This window comes from Falco rusticolus, chromosome 6 (assembly GCF_015220075.1).
Source record: "Falco rusticolus isolate bFalRus1 chromosome 6, bFalRus1.pri, whole genome shotgun sequence".
In the NCBI taxonomy this organism is placed as follows: domain Eukaryota; kingdom Metazoa; phylum Chordata; class Aves; order Falconiformes; family Falconidae; genus Falco; species Falco rusticolus.
Genome location: NC_051192.1, coordinates 12,575,243 through 12,596,901, shown reverse-complemented (window position 1 = coordinate 12,596,901; position 21,659 = coordinate 12,575,243). Strand labels below are relative to the sequence as shown.

The 21,659-nt window shown below is 45.3% G+C and overlaps 1 protein-coding gene across 4 annotated transcripts in view; it reads right to left on the bottom strand.

The window, feature by feature from the left end:
* EVA1A (eva-1 homolog A, regulator of programmed cell death) overlaps positions 1 to 21,659 on the bottom strand; it is a 224,378-nt gene that overhangs the window by 57,651 nt on the left and 145,068 nt on the right. Inside the window, exon 1 of one of the 4 annotated variants that reach the window (XM_037393046.1) lies at positions 8,375 to 8,557. The exons of 2 other annotated variants lie outside the window; for them this stretch is intronic. The gene's annotated coding sequence lies outside the window, so the exon portion shown is untranslated. Of the gene's footprint in view, positions 1 to 8,374; positions 8,558 to 21,659 lie in introns of those variants that run through there. One more of the 4 variants, XM_037393045.1, reaches the window with a different exon arrangement.

Here is a 21,659-nt window from a genome sequence, read left to right as displayed (position 1 = left end):
GAATTAGCATGCTGTGAGGTCCCGCCATGGATAGCATGTCTTTTCTCAAGCAACATCTACAACAGAAAGTCACGGGGATTTCTTCCAACCTTCCCTCATTAATAACACAAAGCAGTCACATAGAGCTTTTCACTGTTCCAGCATATTGCAAGCAAGAAGGAATGAACCCTCTGACAGATGGCTTTGAGGTAGCACTCCCCTTTTGCAGTTGGATAAGGTGACCTTCCTACGGTCATGACTGGTGGAAGACACAGGGCTTCTTAGCTCTTACAGCTGCACTTGGTCTCCCCCTTAGGTCCATAGTGGTCCCATGGGGCGCATTAAGTCCCAAAGAGCCACTGCAATAGGGCTATCATTTGGGGTGCTTGCTTCAAGCTGTGCTTTTGTGTAATAACTCTAGACTGTCCAGGAGACACGGAAAGGCAAGCTAGGAAGTTTTATGTCCACCTCTCGAAGCTGCTTCTCTCGAGCAGGTGGTTTTCTTCCTGTCTTTGCCTGGATTCCTGTATTTGCTAGAAAATACCTTTATTCCTTTCTCCCCGGTTCAGGTTGTCTTTTGCTGTTTGTTTTCACTTCATCTCGTAGCCAATTCAAACTATGTGACCTCTTCCATGACAGGAAAAATTCACAGGTCAAGAAAGCTCTTATGCTATTGCTATAGTAGTGAATTCCTTTCGTAGCGAACAGTTCAGGACACAAGCATGGGTGCTGGAACTTGAGTGTCTGTGCTGTTACACAGTTAGCTAGCTCACATGCTTTTAGTCCAAGCCACCTGATACCCATGCAGATAAGGCTCAGAAACCTGCATGCACCAAGTGCATGGGAAAGATGAACCACTAGACCACTCTGTGTCCACAGACACAGGTGCCTCAACTGCCCTTAAATTTCCTTCCAGCATCCACTGTGGCCATCAGATGTCGGTATTTTGTCCTAAGCATCTGTCTCAGAGGGGCAGGTGACAACTCACAGTTTGCTATCCATCTCCTCACAGATATTTGCAAAACATACTCACTTCAGACCAGGGAATCTGTCTGTCTGATTCCAGAATCCATTTCTACTGCTTTGACAACACAATTTACATTTGGTTTCAGGATATTTTGTAGTTAGGAGCGGGTAAAAGCAGCTTAATGTACATGAGAATTAGTCCCACCAAATCTCCAACTTGCCTTTAACCGCTGTTATCACACATAACAGGAACAGCCAGAACAGAGCAGAAACCCTACTGGTTCAGGGCAAATGGGTGCAGAGGCTTTATCATTGTTGCAATGCCAGGGAAATGAACAAATTTGCCCCCTGGGTTGAAGCTAAAGGAACTAAATTCTTGAGCCCTGCCTAAAATCACATGGGTCTGCTTCACTTGTCTGATGTTGTTCCATGGTGATTCACAAGCACTGCTCTGCCTTGCTTTCTGCTCTGCTGTGTGATGCTTGGCAGCACGCTGCACAAAGCTGTGCGGAGAGCTTAGGGCCCTGGATGGATACTTTTTTTCTTTTTCCTTTTACAAGCAAGTTCCTGCCTCAGAGACAACTCTAGAAAATTACAGAACAGGCAAGGTCTGGACAGAATCAGTGGGTGTTTAGTGTTGTTGGAAAATAATGTCAGATTGCATACCGTGATAGCTGTGTGATGCCCCTCCTAACATGCATAATTTCTCTTAGTAACAACAACAGGCAATGCCTTGCACACTGCTTTGCAAATACTGATTAAGGCCAACAATACTTCTCCAGACTGTAGCCTGTCCTTTGCACCTGCTGAGCTATGGAAAGTTGAATTCAGGCCACATTTAACAAAAGCCTTACCTTGGTGTCAAAATAACAAACCTGTAGAAATCCCGCCCGGCAGCGTGACCCAGAGCACCTATCTTAACTGTTCAGGCATTCAGCACAGCCAAAAGGAGAGCACGGAATTTCTGAGGGGTGACTCAGAACCCGTAAGTATATCTGTATGGGCCAGGGAGACAGGGTGTCTGTGCAGGGCAATTAGGTGTTCCCAGGTGCAGAGTGAGAAACTGCTGAGAGCCAGCCAGCTGGGAACACCAAGCCGAGGGATATATCCCAACAGGCACCTACCTCCTGGTTAGTCCTCTCAGAGCCTGGTTGACACGGCAGAAAAGCCTTTCCTGAGTATCAGCTGGAAGTTCTCACTAGCGGTGCGTGAGATGGCCACCATCTGACACAGCATCCACCTGATGCAGACCCATGCAGGAACATGCAAGCAGACGATGGAGGTTGACTTGACTGCTGTCATGGTGCCCATGGTGTACTCCTTCCTCTACGGGAAGGGTTTCTGCTGCCACTGTTGCTGTCACTACATACAACCCCTGTTTTAAAGCAGATTGTCAGGAAGACTTAGTATGCCTGGCAGATTTGCCTAGTCTGAGCTTCTTCAAGTAAGCAAACGAAAAGAAGGGAATTCCCAATTTTGCATTTGTTTGCTTTTTAAACAGTAAGACTCAATACTGAAAACTATTTAGACTCTGGCTGACCAAATCTCATACGCAGAGCTTCCATACAGGCCAGCAGCTGCAGGTTTGGGACAGAAAAGAGAGGTAACAACTTTTTGGACACAAAACTCAGGAGGGGACAGGAACCCTCCTTGCAGGCTCAGTGCTGTTCAAGCCTCCTTAGCTGGCTAAAGAGCATCCTTCTCACTTCTGAACTGCAGCACAGAAAACAGATTTCCTCAAGCTAAAAAAAAGGAAGCAAGAAGCACGAAGGACTGTCACCTGCAGCTCCCAGGTCCTGCTTGTGGAAGAGAGATAAGGGATCTTCCCTGAACTTTGGGCAAACCTTTACCCCTTCATTCCTGTGCACACCTGGTACCCGGCACCACACATTTCTGTGACATTCACAGCATCATTGCTTTCAGGATATCTTTTTGTTCTTGCTCTGTAATCAGCTCCAAATCTGCTAAATATATTAATCTGATTGCAACCATTGTATCAAGTGGAGGAAAAGAAATAAGAAATTTAAGCTTACAACAATCTGCCAACTGTTCCAAAAACCAGAGCGTTGTGGATAGTAAACAGAGAGAAACAACCAAACAGGAGTCAGAGGAATTTGAGGCTTTCATGGTCACTGATGTAGTAAATCAGCACTGCGGTTTAACACAGCCAAATGTAGTGTAAAGTAATATGTCTGAGGGAAAGGACTGAACTTGAAAGCACATATTTAAATGTGACATTCATGCACTACACTAGCCAGGAAAAGGAGGCTGATTTCATTAAAGAAAAATAAATCTCTGAAGACTATACAGTCCATGTATGCATTAATAAAGAAGAAAAAAAGAAAAAGGAATCCAAGCATAATTTAGGCTATGTCAGAAGGGAATCACAATGACTAGTAAAATAAAAGGAGCACAAGATGTATATTATTAAGCTAGTGAAATTAATTCCGGTTGGGAAACTCTACAAGAATATCTTACAGGTAGTGTGTTGGGTACCAGGGAGGATGAGATATCAGCTTCAGCTGTTATCTCTATCCTTACTGCAGTGACTGATGGCCAAGAAGCAAACTCAGATTTAATTAGCAAGCTTTCTGTGTAAATTTAAGTTAAGGTAGCGCCTGCATATTTGAACTATGGCAACTTCAGATGTTCTCAGCTTTCCCTGCATCACTCCCTATAGAAACACCCCCCACTCCAAAGACAGTCAAAGATGCAAGAGCAGGGAGTGGTGGTCTTTCCATTGCCAATGGTCAGTGGAGGAGGAGAACACTGAAATACTTGGTCCCAGAGGAAATCAGAGGGCCAGATCTGTATTTTTTTCGTAACCACAGAAAGCCTCTAAGACACTCTCCAAGCTCCAGGTACAAAGATGTGTTTGCTCCAGACAAAACCAGCTGCTGCTGGTGTGAAAGGGGACATACTGGTCTGTGCTGCTCGGGGTAAAAGCAAACTAACTCTGGCCAAGCACACTGGAGAAAAACTTGTGTTTAGCAATGTCATGGCTCTGCCACGGTGCAGATTGCCTGGGGCACATTCAGAAAGACTCATCCCCAGTAAACTGCTGGGAACTTGCATCAGGAAGATGAGGTCCAAGCAGCTTGAGCTGGGATTCCCACCAGTGACTCTGTGAAAATCAGGTATGTCAGGGTGAACATCCCAGTGGTGACCTTCCTCAGAGGCCAAGTTCATTCTCAGCAGGGAAAGAAAACCTTTCACAGCTACCAGATTAAGCTGATCAAGAACTAACAAGAACTGGAGAAGCAACAAGACTGGCCTCCTCCACTCTACCTCCAGAGAAAAATCTGGCTTTTATTACAAAATTCCTGCCTTGAGCTTCCTCCCACAGACTAGACCAAGGAGGCCCAGACCTGTATGAATTAACCAAAAATAACACTTCCAGGGAGGGAGGGGATGACTGAGGAGATTGCTGATGGGATACAGAGGCCTCTCACCCCCTTATCAGTTCAAGTCCAGAAGAAGTCAGGGTAAGGAAGAAAAGCCCCTGGCTTCGAGCTGTTTGGTGCCCTTAGCCCATTTACTGGGAAGTGAGGACTCTGCCACAACCACCAACACATCAGACAGCCCCAAGCCAGTAGACAGAAGAACAAAAACGGTCCTTCCATCCTCAGCATTAGCCTATTTTAAATAGCTGTGAGTCGTACAGTGGCAAGGCTCAGACTGATAGCAAGCTTCAGTCTACAGTAGCAAATATGTTTAAAAATAGCCAAAGCAAACACGATACTGTTTGGAGAGGGAAGGAGGCATGCACCTTTTTGGCTACGTTTGGCCAGCAGCAGGGATGTCGGTCTGGTCAATCTTGACTGTCTCTGCTACACGTCCTCATTGCTATGGCAATGTCCCTTAATCAAAGTAGGGAGCAACAGCTCCCTGGAGCAAGGAGGCAAGGACTGTTCTCAGGTAGTGGCACAATGTTAGAAGAAAGAAAACAAGAGGTTTGTGCAGGCAAGCTGAAGACTCACTAGAGCATGTAAATGTTACCTTAATTTGTGCCTCAGCACTTAAATACCACAAGAACTGGAGCTGATGCGACACAAGAGCAAAGTGAATCAACACAGTGTGCCTGATTCAGCCTGGGGAGGCAGCCAGGACAGAGCCAGAAAGCACCCACAAGCATTAATGGGCCAAGGTGAACCCCATCAGAACCATACCCTGCTGGGCAGCAGCAGAGCATCCTTGGAACAACCTCAAGCAGGACAGGGAGAACCACACCAAGCTCAAGCACTGAAGCAGGGAAAAGCTGCTCAGTGAAAAGGACCACCAGAGCCATGAGAAGCCACCAGTAACGAGAGATCTTTCCTGGAGATATCAGTGGCCACCATGGGCTTGTGGAGCAAAGGGTCTGGCTCAGAGGCTAGAAGTAGCACAGACCCACTGTTACAAAGCAAGGCTTGCTCGCCCTGCCCTTGTGCAAGACGGAGAAAGGGAAGCAAGTGCTCACTTCACCTTCTTGCAGAGTCTTCACAGCCTGTGGCCTCTTACAGTACTGGTTCCCCCACTGCAGTGAAGTGGCCGTGAAGAGGCCTTACTCAAGGTAATGCTTTGGTGAGGTAATTTAAGACAACAGGATTAAACTGAAACAGACAATTTATGTTGTGCAACAGGAAATATTTGCAGACAGTAAAATCTGTTGGGCTCCAGAGCGCTTTCCCAAGGTAAGCAGCAGAACTGGAATCTCCATTCCTTGACTCATCTGTCTGGGCCACATGAGCACTGAAAGTGTGGTGTGGAGAACGCACTCGTACAAGGAGAGAGGCGAGACAGGAACCTTGGTCTTTGCTTTTAACAGCAGTTCTGTGTAAAAGCAGGGACCCAGAACTTGCTAAAAGCTAAGAGCAAGGTTCCATTAGGAGAAGAAAAAGCTGAGATTTAGGGCAAGAAAGCAAATAAAAGCCAGAAAGGTCTTTGTGGTACTCAAGACCCTTCAGTTCCCATCATGATCTCACCCTAAGTGGGTTTCTCTTGTCTTGTTTTCTCCTTTGCAAGTCACAGAAAAAAGCAGTTATGACAGGACTGATTCTTATCTGTCCTCAACTGATGTAAATCAAGAATAATTTCACTGAAATCAGTAGAGCAATGAGAGCTTAAAATGAATTGGGTTCACATTTAGATCCAAAATAATTAAGGATGAAATTATGTTCATCTCCCACTATGGCATCCCATAGGTAAAGTTTTAGGATAGTTTAGAAACAGACTGCCAAAAACTGCATTTGAGACAGAGGCTCATCTCTCAACACCTGTATGTATGGGTGGATTTCTAAAGGACTTCAGGTCCTATCCACCCTTCAATCACTCAAAAGCAGCACCTGAAGGTCAGTTATTCCCCTCAGTCACCTTGCACAGACAATGGTTCAATTCGCCTCAGAGCTGTTGCCTGTTGGACCCCTGCAAAAATGTCAATCTGTCACTCTACTAGATTTCAAGAAATACAGAGTGCAGTTCCAGGCAAACACACTTTCTTCAGCTCCTTAGAGGTGCTGGGAGTGACTCCTGCTACAGCTTCTCTCCTCCCTCTGTTACGTGAGCTCATTAGCCTCTTGGCTACATCTCTGCTAGTACACTAAACCGTTCCAGAGCCCATTCTTCAGCCCTGAAGCCAACTGGCACAGCCTGACACCTACATATTATTAAGCTCTCTTACACTCTGAAACAAGGTGGCTGCATCCAAACTGCGTTTTTTCAAGTGCCCTGGCCCATCCTAACTCCCAGCAATGCCCAGAAGATGTCTCAGACCAATCCATGTGTATCACCAGTGTGGTAGCACAGATCATCAAGACCAGCTTACTAGTACAAGTACAAGCCAGCCAAAAGTGAAGAATGCTTTTTGACAGGTCAGTAAGGAGTAGCACAGTACTCAGAAAGAGTCTAAGAGATAGACAGACCCCAAAAAGTATATCCTATTCAACTCAATTTTTTTAAAGATGTGCCTTTCGTATAGGAACTGTGAAACAAACTCTGGGGTTTTACCTAGAAACTGGCTCCAGGCAAAGCTATCAGCAACGTCTCTTGGGTCCCCCATTGCTTATGACAGCAAGACAAGGGATGCCAAGGCTGGACAGGGAGCATGAACTTTCCCCAGCCATGGGAGGTGATGTGCTTTGGCTGGAGGCCAGGGCAAAGGACTGATGTGCTCAGGGTGTGCCCAGAGCTCCCTTGCTCCCTTCCTCATTTTGTGCCTTCTTCCACTGCATTCCCACTGGGGGGGGGACACGGGACACAAGGAGACTACAAAACTGACATCAGATGAGAGAGAGTTGCGGGAGCAACATGAATCAAGCAATGACTTGGAGGTAAACACACTGTACACAAAGCCTTAGGATCATTTTTCCCAGGGCCAACTCCAAGGCTTTTTTCCCCCCACTTGTAATTAGCTGGTGAATAGTGTACATATAATTGACCTTTCTAAATGCTGCTGAGTAGCTGGAGGTGTTGGGAACTAATCCTGCCTGCGAAGACCCTGGGGTTGTGCGGTGCTGACTCTATCTGATGGTGTATAATGCTCTGCAAGTGCTTTTTTTCCCTCAGTTACCAACACATTGAAATTTACTGCCTGTGTCAGTGAGTTCAAGAAAGCCTTTTAACTCTGGAAGCTCTGGGACTCAGCTCCAGCACATGCTTCAGGATTTATCCGTCAGTTTGTTATGCCTTGTTTGTCTAAGAAACAGTCAAGACCGAACGAGTCAGGAATGACAGAAATAGTACATGAAGTCACAGTTGCTCCACTTTTAAGCACAGGCATTTGTGTAATTTTCCTAACAAATAAATAAATATATGTGTGTTTAGCAAGCAAATAAGGAAATGGCAGAGGAAAGGCATCACAGACAGGTTTTACAGATGCCAGCTGATTTGTGCCCGCTCCTCCAAGTGAGTGCAATACCGATTCCCGCAAGTATCGGTTCCTTCTGGTCAGGAAAGTAGTCACTGGGACCATACATACACAAACCCCGCAAACACTACCACAAGCAAGCCCTAGGAAAAACCTGTAAACCCTAAACCAAAGCTGAAAGACAAGCACATAAGTGAAAATGCTGAGCACCCCCTGCTCCTTCCCTCACCTCTGTTCACTGCCTTCCTGGCTGCTGTACAGCCCAACGCTGCTTTCTCCCTCCTTTAAACAGCTCTTTTTTTTTTTTTTTTTTTTTTTTTTTTCCTCCCCATCAGTCACATCCAGCTACCAGCGTCTGCAAAACAGCACCAACACCAGTGCTCACAGATGCTGACCCCTCCTATGGGGCGAGACCCACTCCGGGCTCCCGCACACGGCGCTCCCCGGCCGCGGTCCCTGCCCCGTCCCTCCCGCACCACAGCCCCGGTACCCCGCAACCGCCTCGCTCCCCACCGCCCGCACGGATGGGGGACCACGGTTACCGGTGACAAAGTTTGCAAGACAGAAGGACGGTTTTGCTCTCACCACCTTAGGTTCGCTGACAGCCTGGGAAGTACAGCCGAGCTGCTCGGAGAGAAGAAAGTTGTTTTACCGTTCGGTTCTTCGTCGTTGCTGGCAGCGGGGCTGGGTGCTGAGCCTGTGGGGATGGCGAGAGCAGGAATGTGGCGTGACAGGCGAGAGCGTGAGGTATGCCCCTGCCTTCTCACATCCTCCCCAAGAGCCGCCAGTCTTGAGGGCGGACGCCTTGTGCGTCTGCAGGCGGAGGGGAGCGCGGAGCGGGCGCGGGAGCGAGTGTCGAGGAGGGCAGCAACAGGAAATGACACAGAAACTTCACCAGGCTCCAATCCAGACTTGGCCCCTGACATGAAAGAAGGGGGAGGCAATTTGGGGGGGGGGGGGGGGGGGGGGGGGAAGAAAAATTTTTCCCCCTCATTAACCAGCCTAAAAATCTGCTGACTGGGAAAAAAAAAAAAAAAACCAAAAAAAAACAAACCACACAGCACTGTGACAAGTTTTATTAAAGCAAAGAATGACGCAGGGCGGGGGGGATTCCCGTCAGAGTTTATTTATTTGGGCAGGAGTGGTGTGATGATGTTAGACACTGAGAGCAAAATGCTGTTTTCAGCAGCTGCCTTGCTTTTCTAAACTCCTTGAATGCTCCAGCTTGTGCCTGAGAGCAGCAGGCAGGAAGCAACGGCCCCCCCTTGCACCCCGTGGGTCAGCTGCTGCGACAGCCCGGGTAATTCTGCCTGCGCTTGCAGCCAGTCGCTTCGAAACCCAGCACTGCCCACAGCTCCCGGTGCATGGGGATGGCACAGGAGACGGGCCAGGGCTGCTGGGGTCCTGTGCCCAGCCTGGTGAGGAGCACACGGCTCCGCACACCTCGGGGACAAGGCAGGCGGCAGCCCAAGGCGAGACATGATGATGGCATGACCCACAGAAGCAGAAAATCACATGGGCATGTGGTCAGATCTTTGCCTTGATGGATGCAAGATACTGCCTTAATCGAACAAAGCTGGGTGGGTATCTTCCAGCAAGGCAAATCCCCTGAACGCCTCTCTACATGCATGGTGGGAGGGTACAACGGCTATTGAACTGGGTGGCAGTTTTTAAAGCATCCTTTAGACCTAACACCTGGCATGCACGTGTCCTTGCAGGCAGCCCAGACCTCCTTGACTTTAGGGTCTCTGCAAATTCCACCTGCCTTTGCAGTAGGCAGTGCCATAAACCCTTTGGCAGGAGCCCATGGGGCTTTCTAAAGGGTCCTCTTGCCTTCCCAATTTGGGACCCATACCACCGCTATAGGGTGAATGAGATGTCCACACAACAGGTCACTATAGACTGAGGAGCAGGTCAAATGGCTACTTTTCACTTGGAAGTAGGTGAATCACCCCTCATGCTGTTCAAAGATGTCCTACCAGATACAGTAAGCTCTAGGGACAGTTGGAACCCAGGTCTAACCTCAGATTCAGCTCTTTCCTGGAAATAAAATATAAGCATAGTCATTCTGGCCACAAATTTGAAAGTGGTGGGAGGTTTTTTTTCCTTAAAATTGAGCTTTCTCAGGCTAAAGATGGCCTCACTGAGACATCTCCACTCTCCAGTCAGTTCAACAGGAATATAATATTACCATTAAAATAAGAACTTTTAAATATTCCTATTTAATGGGGGTATCTTAAGGCCAGGTGAGATCACTCATTTGATCATTTCAGTCACCTGGTCTGACCACCTGCACAGCTGAAGCCACAGAGTGCTATCCCAAACCAAGACCAGAACTGCTACGAATTATGGCACATCTTTCAAGGAGACATCCCACCCTGAATCAGAGACTTTCAGTGAAGGACAATCTACCCCAGGTAAGTTATTTCAGTGGCTATCACCCTGTCAAGAAGAAAGGCTGCCTTTTTATTCTGTATGTGTCTGATCTCACCCTCCCCCCTCAACCATAGCCATCAGTTACTGATCCACTCCAGGAAGCTACAGACGAGGCATGGACAGAGAAGGGCTGCAGCTCACCAAGGTACAGCCCAGCCTCAGTCTACCCTCAGCACAGCTAGAATATTTCAAGCTCAGGCACAGTTGGGGTTCCTGCAGTTGAAAGCACCCAGGCCATGCAGCTCCAAGTGGAAGCTGGAGCCTGCTGCTCCCTCACCACATAGGCTTGACCTTACAAAACCACAGACAAGTTATCTTGTAACCTTGTCCTGAATAAATAAAAGTAGCTGAGCTTTTCTAGTCTCTCACAGTAAAGGCAGACTTTGCGGACAGACCACAAATTGTGCCTGTCACTCTTTTGAGATCCATTTCCATTGCATTAAAGTCCTTTTTGAAATGTGCCTACCAGAACTGGATGTGGTATTACAGTAACGATCTCACCTATGCTGCAAATTTTGAACACACTTAGACCAGTATCCAGTTGCTCCATCAGAAGCATCACTCCCTTCGCTATGCCTTTGTGAATGTGGTAGCGCGTTAACAAGCTGAATTAGGGATTTATTGTTACAGTATCATTTTACTCCAAACTTCAACCTTAAATACAAAACACTTTAAGATTTGGCATTTATACAGTGTTCAACATATGCTTTGATCTAAACAAGGGCTTTGACCTGCCTAACCTTTGGTGTATTTTTTTTCCCCTTGTGAATGACTTGAGCACAATCTTAAGGTATCAGTTGTCACTCCCCTAACAAGAGGTTATTTTCAATTAATCAAAGAAATATAAACAGAGCCTTGTATTGAGTTCAAATAAGCTCAGAACAGTTATGCCCTTAAAACAGATGTCTAAGGCTGTGTCTCCTCTCAGATCAGAGCTGGTGTACTGTCAAGAAGAGGTCTTGCAGATCTGTTTGCTCAACCAACTCAAAAAACTACTATCAGCTCCAAACCCTGACATACTCCAGTGTGGCCCACTGAAATCAGTGAACAGGGCAGCCCATGATGCAGATTAGGGTATCCAGGCCAAAATCAGATTTACAAGGTCTTTATAGATTAGAGAGAACAGCAGAAGGGATTTAGATAGCACCATGCTATTTCAGAGTAAGGATAGCCCTGTATCAAGCCCATCAATACTATGCCAGCTTCCCCATGGTTCTGATCCCGACAAGGTAAAATAACAAAAACAGAAAACCAAGAGACAGTTGGTGCACCTTGTAATGATCTAAACAGAGTCAGGACTGGTCTTTGGCCCTGAGGCCAGCAGCACAGTCCAGCCACATGCACGCTGGAGGCTAAACACAGCCCTATCCAGACCACGTGTTGGGAATGAGCTCTGGCCAATGCTAACGTTCAAGCCATACCAGAGGGCTGCCACTGGGCTGGGATAAACAGGGATCGTGATCAAATTTAAGATCATGGATAAAATTTTCCAGTGGCAGGGCCCTGGTACTATTTAATTCACTTAATTAACTAAAACATAGATAATCCTAGAATGACAAGTTAAAAGAAAGGCCCACAAGGCTTTTGCTTCAACCCAAACCCTCAGATAAATGCAAGTTTGCTCCCGTGAGTCTCAGACTCTTCCACACAGCTTTAACATCCTTACTTCTTGCACTTCAGACACTGACTTTTGTCCATAAGCTGTCCAAGGCAAGGAGCACATCTAACCCTAGAGCTTTACCCTTGCAGTTCAAAGCACTAGCACAACTCCTTAAATCCATGGGGTGAGATGATCTCCACTCAGCTTAGCCATCTCAAAAGCAGATCTGAATTAATACCGTCTTTTTTATTATCTTCTTTTTTTTTTTTTTTAATTAATGCCATCTCTCTGTAGTTAATAAAAAGAAACTGGCACTTGTGAAGGATAATTTGTCTTATCCACAGTTTAAGACAGGTGAGATGAATCACCTCTAGAGCTGCCCCTCCTGCGCCAGGGATTACAGAGGGAGCCCAGCTAATTCTTTCAATCTCTGCACCTAATTTTTCAGTGTCTAACATGGGGGCCAAAAGCAAGATATGTGTTTGCCTGGCATAACAGAGCACAGATTATTCCACATCTATAAAACAAATATGATAATAGTGTCATCATGCCTTTTGATGCCAGAAACAAGTAATCTTGTGTAGCCTCTGAAGGAGGTAGACTCTGATTAGGCCATTAGGTCTCACACAGTTACTGCTGGAGCCCAGTAAGCTGTGTGGCACTAAAGTGTGTCTTCTCAGCAGGGCATCCACTCTGGATTATGAGGTGTCAAGAGAGGGGAGAAGCCACCATTTCTTTCACAGCTCATTATCCTGAGAGTAATAAATGAATTTTCAATGTGAATTAATCTGAGATAGCTTCCTGAACTTGGTTTTGTTGTACATTTATGTGTATAATTAAATATCTCTTTGCTACCTGCCATTTTCTCTATCTAAAACTACTTACTATAATCAGCCAGCTTTTTTGAAAGTTAGTTCTGATAAACTAATCTCACTTAAAATAACACCTGCAGCAGCAACACCTGGAAAAGATATGGGCAACACATTTGAGAGTAGTCACTTTGCAATTAGCTTCCTTGACAATGAACCTCATGTTTCCATTTTTGCCTAAAAAGAAGACTAGCAGCAGGGAAAAGGCATGTTTCAAAAGGACAGCTTTTACCTGTTTATTTGTGAGGATGTGCAACATGCAATGCCTTTCCGATGGTCACTCACCTGTGAGGTGTTTAGGTCTACAAGGTTTACCTGTCCTATCCAGACAAGCAAGTAATGAGATTCTAGAGAGAAATAACACACTTCTGCATTTGGGTGCTACATAAAGGGAGTGAATAAGGTCTTTGTTTTATGTCTTGTGTCGGTTGGTGTTGAGGTTTTTTTTAGTGAGAACTGTCCAGATCTCCGTTTGAAATCCAGTGGCATCATGGTCCACGGTGGGAACCAGTGGGATCTGTGGATGAACGACCTGCACTACCCTGAAGAGGGCTATAAGACGGGAACCAATCTTTTTTGTCTCATAGGTAGATCTATAACTAGAGCCACAACACTAACCATATGCCAAAACACTGTTTTTCTTAGCTATACTCTCACCTTGTTTTGTCAAGGGAAACTACTTGTATTTGACAGACTATCTTAAACCACTTACAGTAGGAGGATTAAGTTCTGGTGACTTCAAACAGAAGAAACTGTCTAACAGACAATTTTTTTGTTTAATACCTTTCATTTCACATTAGAATGCCTGAATCCCACAAGCGGAACTGTAACGCCACAGAGGTGGGGCCTTTTCTAGCTTTTGCAGTTTCACAGAGATCACTGCACTTTTCATAGGTTAACATTCAATTACCTGTTATTTTATAAAAAATATTCCTGTACCTTCCCAGGCATGCCTGCTCCTTCCCATGTTTTGGTATTTATGAAGCCAGCTACACAGACTTCACAAGCAAATGACCTTTAAAAATGAATGAACATCTGTAACGTTTACATCCTACGTATATTACAGCAGAGAAAAGTTGTTTTCAGCTTCCTCCCTCTCCCTGCTCCCCACCCAAACAAATAAGACTTGTTTCTCTCAAGTCCATCCCTCTCCAGAAAAATCTGACCTACAAATGGCTTTCTCATAGCTCAGCAGGCCAGTTTAGTCCTCAGATGGATTTATCATTAACCACATAAGCACATGTTGTCCATTCTGTCCAACCTAATGAATGTGCTATAAATAAAGTATCTCTAAAAGCAGGTTTCAACATACTTATCCAAGGTGTTGCTGCAAGTCCTTGTAACTCCCAAAACCACTTATGTTAGAAACATTAATCACATGATTATAATTCAAAGCATCAGCTCTCTACAGCTGTAACTCCCTAGCACTTGACTTTGACTAGACCTCTAACCTCAACTTATCACTTTCAGGCATACTACGTATTTTCTTCTCCAGTCTGTCGCTAATGTAGAAAAGACATGGGAAGTCGGTTTTGAAGGGTATTTTTAACCTAGGAGTGTCTCATCAAAAGGAGAACTTAGTACGGAATCTCTAAAACAAAACCTTGCCTGTTTACTGGGTGCAGAAATCTGAAAATACCACAGTTGCATTTCACCACAACTCATGTCATTTAAAACTGAAGCAATGTAAAGAAAAAGGAAATTCTTTTAGAAAAGATACCGCGAGTGCAATTCCTACCTATGCCACAAACATGTTATATGGTCATAGAATTATCTGTAGAGCTTTGTATTGTCCATCTGGAATGAAGGAAGGTGAATCAAGCATCTACTAATTCCGACTTGCCCTCTCATTCATTCAGAGCGTACATGGACAGTTTGGGTTGTTTTCCACTTATTTCAGCTGACAATATAGAGATCATATTCCATCTTAACCAAAGCTTTTAAAAAGCCAGAGAAACAAAAGATTAATTGTAGGAAATTATTTTTAAACATCATATGATTTAGTTGGGAAATAGAAAGACAAAGATAAAACTCCCAGAAGGACAACCACAGCTAATGAGAGCCTGAGAGGAAATGATCACACATTCTCAGTTCTTCTGATGGATGTTCTTCTAGCTTTATTAATCAGAAGTTTGTGATGTCAATAAATCACTGAAGTATGATAGTAGATGAAGGTGAGTTTGGATGTAAAATGATCCATGATGAAGGATTACAATAAAGGATAAAAAGGAGGGGGAGCCAAATACAGTTTTATAAACTGCATCCTCAGCTTGTGAGGACTTGTAGATAACAAATGTCATTACTTTTCCACATTATCTAGGAGATTAAGAATGTTTCTCAATGTATAACTGCTGGGAAGCCTCTGCAGCACCTTCTCCAGTTACTTTGGGAGAGGTTTACATTACATCAATTGCATTATTTTCCCATCACTTATGATTTCCTTTACAAAGAGGAACTTGAAAGTACCCTTCTTCTTTTAACCTCTTTTGGAGGAAGCAGGGTCCAATGGCAGAAAAGGAGAATCCAGGCAAAACACCGTTTTTGACCTTCCAAGGTTTGTCAGATTCTGCTTTGAGATTCGAGCAAGCTTTCTAGTATGATCTTATCCTTCCCAAATTATCCTGCATCACAGAGGTGTCAGCAAGGTCTCTATGCTTCCAATTAGTCTACGTGCAGAGTTGTTGGTTTCTATATTCAGCAAAACCACCCAATTATCAACCTACACGTATCGCAGTTTGCGGTTTTCAAGGAAAGCATTTCCCAGTGCACTTCAGAAGTAAATAAATGCATTTGAGATTCTATTACTGATGAATCAGTTACATTCTCTGCCTTCTACTAGTGGCTTTTATGCTGCAGAATACAGCCCTGGTCATCTGAAGCAAACCAAAGCCATGCTTATATACTGCAAATTCAAAATGGAAGGTTATTTAAAATGAGGCAGTTTGCCAATAAGACAAAATTTGCCTTGAGCAATGAAAGCCAGAGACGTAACAGGCACCTAGGAGAGAAAGGACAGAAGTGCACGGATGCCTTTGAGGATGTTTTCAACTGTAATAAAAATGTGGGTGCTTCCCCATGTAGGTTTTAATCAGGTTTGCCACAACATGGAGAGGTCCCCAGGCTGATGCCCTACCAAGCTGGCAACGATACCTCACACTGCAGGACAGCACTTGGTAGGTAAACACATCAGTTTGGTCCAGCTGCAGTGAAGCTAAGCCAGGGACGTTGCTTCTTGGACTGATAAGCCCTACCGACAGAGCACATGAGCTTGGATGTACTGTGGGTATTGTCTGACTCTATGGAGAGCCAGCCCAGACACCTCCATACCATACTGTATTCTGCAGTAATATGAATTGGTGATTACAGCTGAGTTTTACTAGAGTCCTCAGAGCTTGCCTTGCTGGGACTATAGCTCAGGTGTCTCTGGCACCATCTACCCAAATGCTTCCAACTCTAGTTTGCAGCACCTAACAGTGAGATAGATCAGCTGGGCAGTCAAAAGGAAAGCCTTTGAAGTGGTGAGATACTCCCATAGAAAATAAGGACAATTTATCCCCATAATTACCGCTTCGTACTCCATGGAATAGTGGGGACGGCGTTTCTGTTATTCTGTTCTTGCCAAAGCTTCTGTATATAGCTTTGTTTAAAATGAAGTACTGAAAACACACATCAGTGGACATTAAATTACAGAATTTTCCTCCAGAGTTTCTAAGCCATCATGAGCAAGAACCGGAGACAAGTACATGTTTACATAAATTCTAAGCTGAGATGTGTAATCTTACCCATATAGAAATTGAAAGAGTGGAGAAGAGGGAAAATAAAGAACAAAAGACAAGAAAAAAAAAAAAAAGCCCTATAAATAAGCTCTAGCATCTGAGAAGAAGCAAGCAGAATACTTGGTGTCCAGTGTTGCTATTTGAGAGCTGCTGTGAATGGATGCACAAATCTGTGGCAAGGAAGTGTCCCAAGGAACACACTCCACGGGAGCAGTCTAACTCATTTCAGGGGGATATGTAAGGCACAGATCTGATTCTTGCCATATGATTTGTGCCAGATGTCTGGCTATAGACAACTGATCACTACCAGAATATCTTAAGATAGTCTTCAGCTGAGACACACCACTTCCACTCCAAGAGAACTTAATTCTTAAAATGCAAAGAATTGAATGCTTGCAGTCAGCACAGGAATAACCTTGAATTACACCTTCATGCTACAAAGCCCCTGCTCTTGAAATATGGAGGCAGCTCAAAGAAATAAAGGGGTATCCAGGCCCTATTTCCATTGCTGGTGAATGAAGTATAGTATAAATTTCTAGTTCTGGATTCAGGCCTGGAAGCACATCTGGAAGTGTCTATCCTTGCATACATTAGATTTGCGCTACAGTAAAGAAACCATGACTTCCACTAATATCATAGATGATGAAGGAAATTCCTGGCCTGAAACTAAATATTATTGTTTATTATGTTGCATTGATACTGACTCCTTAAAAATTGCTGATACCAAAGCCATGAAGTGTCAGCTGCAGAGCCTCAGACTGCCATAGCAATGCTCCTGTGAAGTCAACTGTTTGAAAATTCACCCCTGAGCTAAGACATTAAAATTTTCCGAAACCACATGGTTGGTCTGCATTTGGCACAACAGCAAAAAATTACACATATCAATCAGGAGTCGCCTTACTGCAATACTCAACCAATATCCCTTACCTGCAGGAGGGAAGGAATTGCAACACAAAAAAAGGAGTTGTCTTTCGCAACACACTACAAGACAAAAGAACAAACACAGCCTTTCTCAGCAAGCCAACCTGGCACAGCAGGCATCGATAAAACACTGGTGGCTTCCAGTGCCAGTGATGTGATGATCATGAAGAAACCTCCTCCTTCCTGGCATGCCATTTGTTGAACTGAATAGCTAGAAAGACCTTTAAAATTTGAGATGGAAATACCTCTGGTGACAGGAACAGCCACACCTCCAGCAGTAGCACTGCTGCTAGGAAGCATTACATAAATGAGTTCATGTCAGGTCACAGTCAGAAGATGGTCAGAAGCAGAAACACTCCAGTGGGCATTATTTTTCCACAGCACAGCCAAAAGCAGGCATGTTTTTAAAAACAGTAAAACACCAGTGTGGTTGCAGACATCATTTACTAATAGCAGGCTGGCTTTGCAGTCAGTTTGCACCACTGACACCAACATCATCTTGGCTGCACTAAGTTGGTCAAAGTGGAAAGTGACATCAATTTTCAAGGAACAGTTATTTAAACTAGAGCACACAACTCACTGGGAGACCTTCTGTGGAAAACTCCATGTTCTTGAAGCCAAAGATCTGTTCCCAAATCCAAATCCACTCAGTAGCTACTTATCCATGAGCACATCCCACGTGCTACAGAGGAAAACATGAGATCAAGAATCCTGTTCTTAAAAATTAAAAAGGTAATAATATACAGAGGAGCGATGAAAGCCTTCATCCCACCTGCATAGCCCTGCTAACGCTTTCTCATTTCTCATCTCTAACAGAGGCTACAGAGGAGAGAGAAACAGAGATTCCCATGAAAGTCAAGACTTTGTGACTCAAAGGGCTCAGCAAGGAGAATGCTCTGTCAGGAACCCACAGAGCAGGAGCAGAGGTTCCCAAACTGAGCTGCATCCCAAGCCCAGAACTGGGAATGCTCATGGTCCTGGAAGTGCACAGGAAAACTCTACCTTGGCACCAAAAGGGCTTCACAGATAGGAAACTTTGGGAACTGCTGCTCTTAAGGGTTTCAGTTAGATGCTTCTAGTCATGTCTTGTTAAGGGTTAATTGCATTCAAAACCTTCAGAGTTGCATTTCTACGCTTAGGAAGGTGATGAATTTGAGCAAGAGGCTTACCGCATAAGCAAGGTGTCAGAAAATATAGGACAAATAAAACCTCTCTGACCTCCCTGAAGCTTATAAACTCTTCCCCAACATGTTACCAGATGGCAAAACCTTCTCAATAACTACAGCGTGCATCAAAACTCGTCATTGCTTAGAAGCATGGTCATGCTCTGTGAGAAATATCACGTATCTCTCAGTAACACAGCTCTTTTTGGCTTTTAGCCATTAACCATTAGCCCATCGGTATACCCAGAAGTCAGCCTTGTCAACATGTTCTGAACTCTGAACTAAGATTCCTGAATCAAATATCCCTTCCTCCTATCCTGTGCCATGGTTACATTTCAACCCAAAATCCCCAGTGCCTCAGAGAAGGAATCTTTCTTCCAACACACAGTAATACAGCTGACACTGACTGCTGATGCTAAGCTCCCATATACAGCTATTTTTGAGTAATGCCTTTCAGGTTGGGCTGGCTAGATGCTTCCAACCATGGGCAGATATTGGCATGGAGATACTGTGACACAAGAAACTCTGCCAGCTGAGAACATCACTGCACATCAAATCTCTCCTCCACCATCTAGTCCAGCTTCCTGAAGAACTCTGAAATCACTTCTGTGCCTTGGTCCTCCTCCTTGTCATCTGGACACCGGACATCTCCAAGAAGACAGTGGTAAGGAGCTATGATCCTCTGGCTCGATGGAAAGAGGAAAAATGGGCTAATAAAATGGTGGAAAGAATTCCTTTAAGCAATGCAGACCACTTGAAATCCCATCCCCTTTCACTAAAAGTACATGGTGCAATTCTTTAGCACCTCCTTTGTGAAATAAAAGTGTGGCTACTTCATAAAAGACAACAAAAAATGTTTCTTTAAATACATTAGCAAGAAAAGGAGGGCTAAGGAGAATCTCCATCCTTTTTTGGATGGGGGGGAAACAATGACAAAGAACGAAGAAAAGGCTGAGATACTTAATGCCCTCTTTTACTAGACTTTAAAGGTAAAACCAGTTGTTCCTTGGATACCCAGCCCCCTGAGCTGGAAGACAGGGATGAGAAGCAGAATGAAGCCCCCATAATCTGAGGTGAAATCATTAGCAATACTTAGACACAACAAGTCTATGGGGCCAGATAGGATCCACCCAAGGGTACTGAGGGAGCTGGTGGAAGTGCTCACCAAGCCACTTTCAACCATTTATCAGCAGTCCTGGCTAACTGGGGAGGTCCCAGTTGACTGGAGGTTACACAATGTGATGCCCATCTACAGGAAGGGCCAGCAGGAGGAGCCAGGGAAGTACAGGCCTGTCAGCCTGACCTTAGTGCTGGGGAAGGTTATGGACTAGATCATCTTGAGTGTCATTACATGGCATGTACGTGACAATCAGGTGATCAGGCCCAGCCAGCATGGGTTTGTGAAAGGCAGGTCCTGCTTGACCAACTTCCTCTCCTTCTATGACAAGGTGACTCTCTCAGTGGATGAGGGAAAGGCTGTGGCTGTTGTCTACCTGCACCTCAGGAAAGCCTTTGACACTGTCTCCCGCAGCATTGTCCTGGAGAGACTGGCTGTTGTGGCTTGGCTGGGTGCACTTTATGCCAGATAAAAATCTGGTTGAACGGCCGAGCCCAAAGAGTGGTGGTGGAAGGAGTTCAATCCAGTTGGTGGCTGGTCACAGGCGGTGTTCCCCAGGACTCAGTGCTGCAGCCAGTTCTGTTTAATGTCTTTATCAATGACCTGGATGAGAGGACCGAGTGCACCCTCAGTCAGTTTGCAGATGGCACTGAGTTGGAGGGGAGTGTTGACCTGCTTGAGGGCAGGCAGGCTCTGCAGAGGGATCTGGGCAGGCTGGATCCATGGGCTGAAGCCAACTGTATGAGATTCAACCAGGTTCAGTGCCGGGTCCTGCCCCTGGGTCACAGCAACCCCAGGCAGCGCTACAGGCTGGGGGCAGGGGGCTGGGAAGGTGCCTGGTGGGAAAGGGCCTGGGGGTGCTGGTCAGCAGCCGGCTGGGCATGAGCCAGCTGTGTGCCCAGGTGGCCCAGGTGGCCATCAGCATCCTGGCTGGTATCCGAAAGAGTGTGGCCATCAGGAGCAGGGCAGTGCCCGTCCCCCTGCGCTGGGCACTGGTGAGGCCGCCCCTGGACCCCTGTGTTCAGCTTTGGGCCCCTCACTGCAGGGGAACGTGGAGGGGCTGGAGCGTGTCCAGAGCCGGGCAGGGGGCTGGGGAAGGGTCTAGAGAACAAGTCTCATGAGGAGCAGCTGAGGGAACTGGAGTTGTTTAGTCCAGAGAAAAGGAAGCTCAGGGGGGACCTTATCACTCTCTACAACTCCCTGAGAGGAGGCTGTAGGCAGGTGGGGTCGGTCTCTTCTCCCAAGTAATGAGCAATAGGACAAGAGGAAACAGCCTCAAGTTGTGCCAGGGAAGGTTTAGATTGGAGATTAGGAAAAATGTCTTCACTGAAAGGGTGGTCAAGTGCTGGAACAGGCTGCCCAGGGAGGTGGTTGAGTCACCATCCCTGGGGATATTTGGAAGATGTGTAGATGTGGCACTTAGGGACATGGTTTAGCGATGGACGTGGCAGTGCTGGGTTAACAGTTGGACTCAACAATCTTACAGGGTTTTTTTCAACCTAAATGATTCTGTGATTCTAAAATACATAAGAGGATACACATTTCACAAAAACCAAACTGCCTTAAAATCCTATCAAAATAATATGCTGCACTTCAAACACTCCTCCCCAGAGGGGAGTCTGTGAAAACAATAGTTGAAAGATGCATAATCATTTTGGTTTTAATGCACTGCTGGAAGATGTTCAAATGCTCGTCTGATGGGTGCAGGAATAGAACAGAAAATAAAATAGTTCAGGCCAGGTCAGGTGATCTTCCTAAAGATTCCTCCTGTCTGTTTTCTGAAAAGGCACATACCCAAGAGATTCTGTACGCAAACTGCTACTCAGAAGGGAGTATGATACAATAATAAAAACCAACAGACACATTTAGAATAATATTAAAAATTAAAAGCCCTTACGGAAATCCAGTAGCTACTTGTATACATGCCCCCAACTCATTGCTTTCTGTAACTTTGCCTTTCTGTAACTTATGGAAGATTTTAGAAGGCA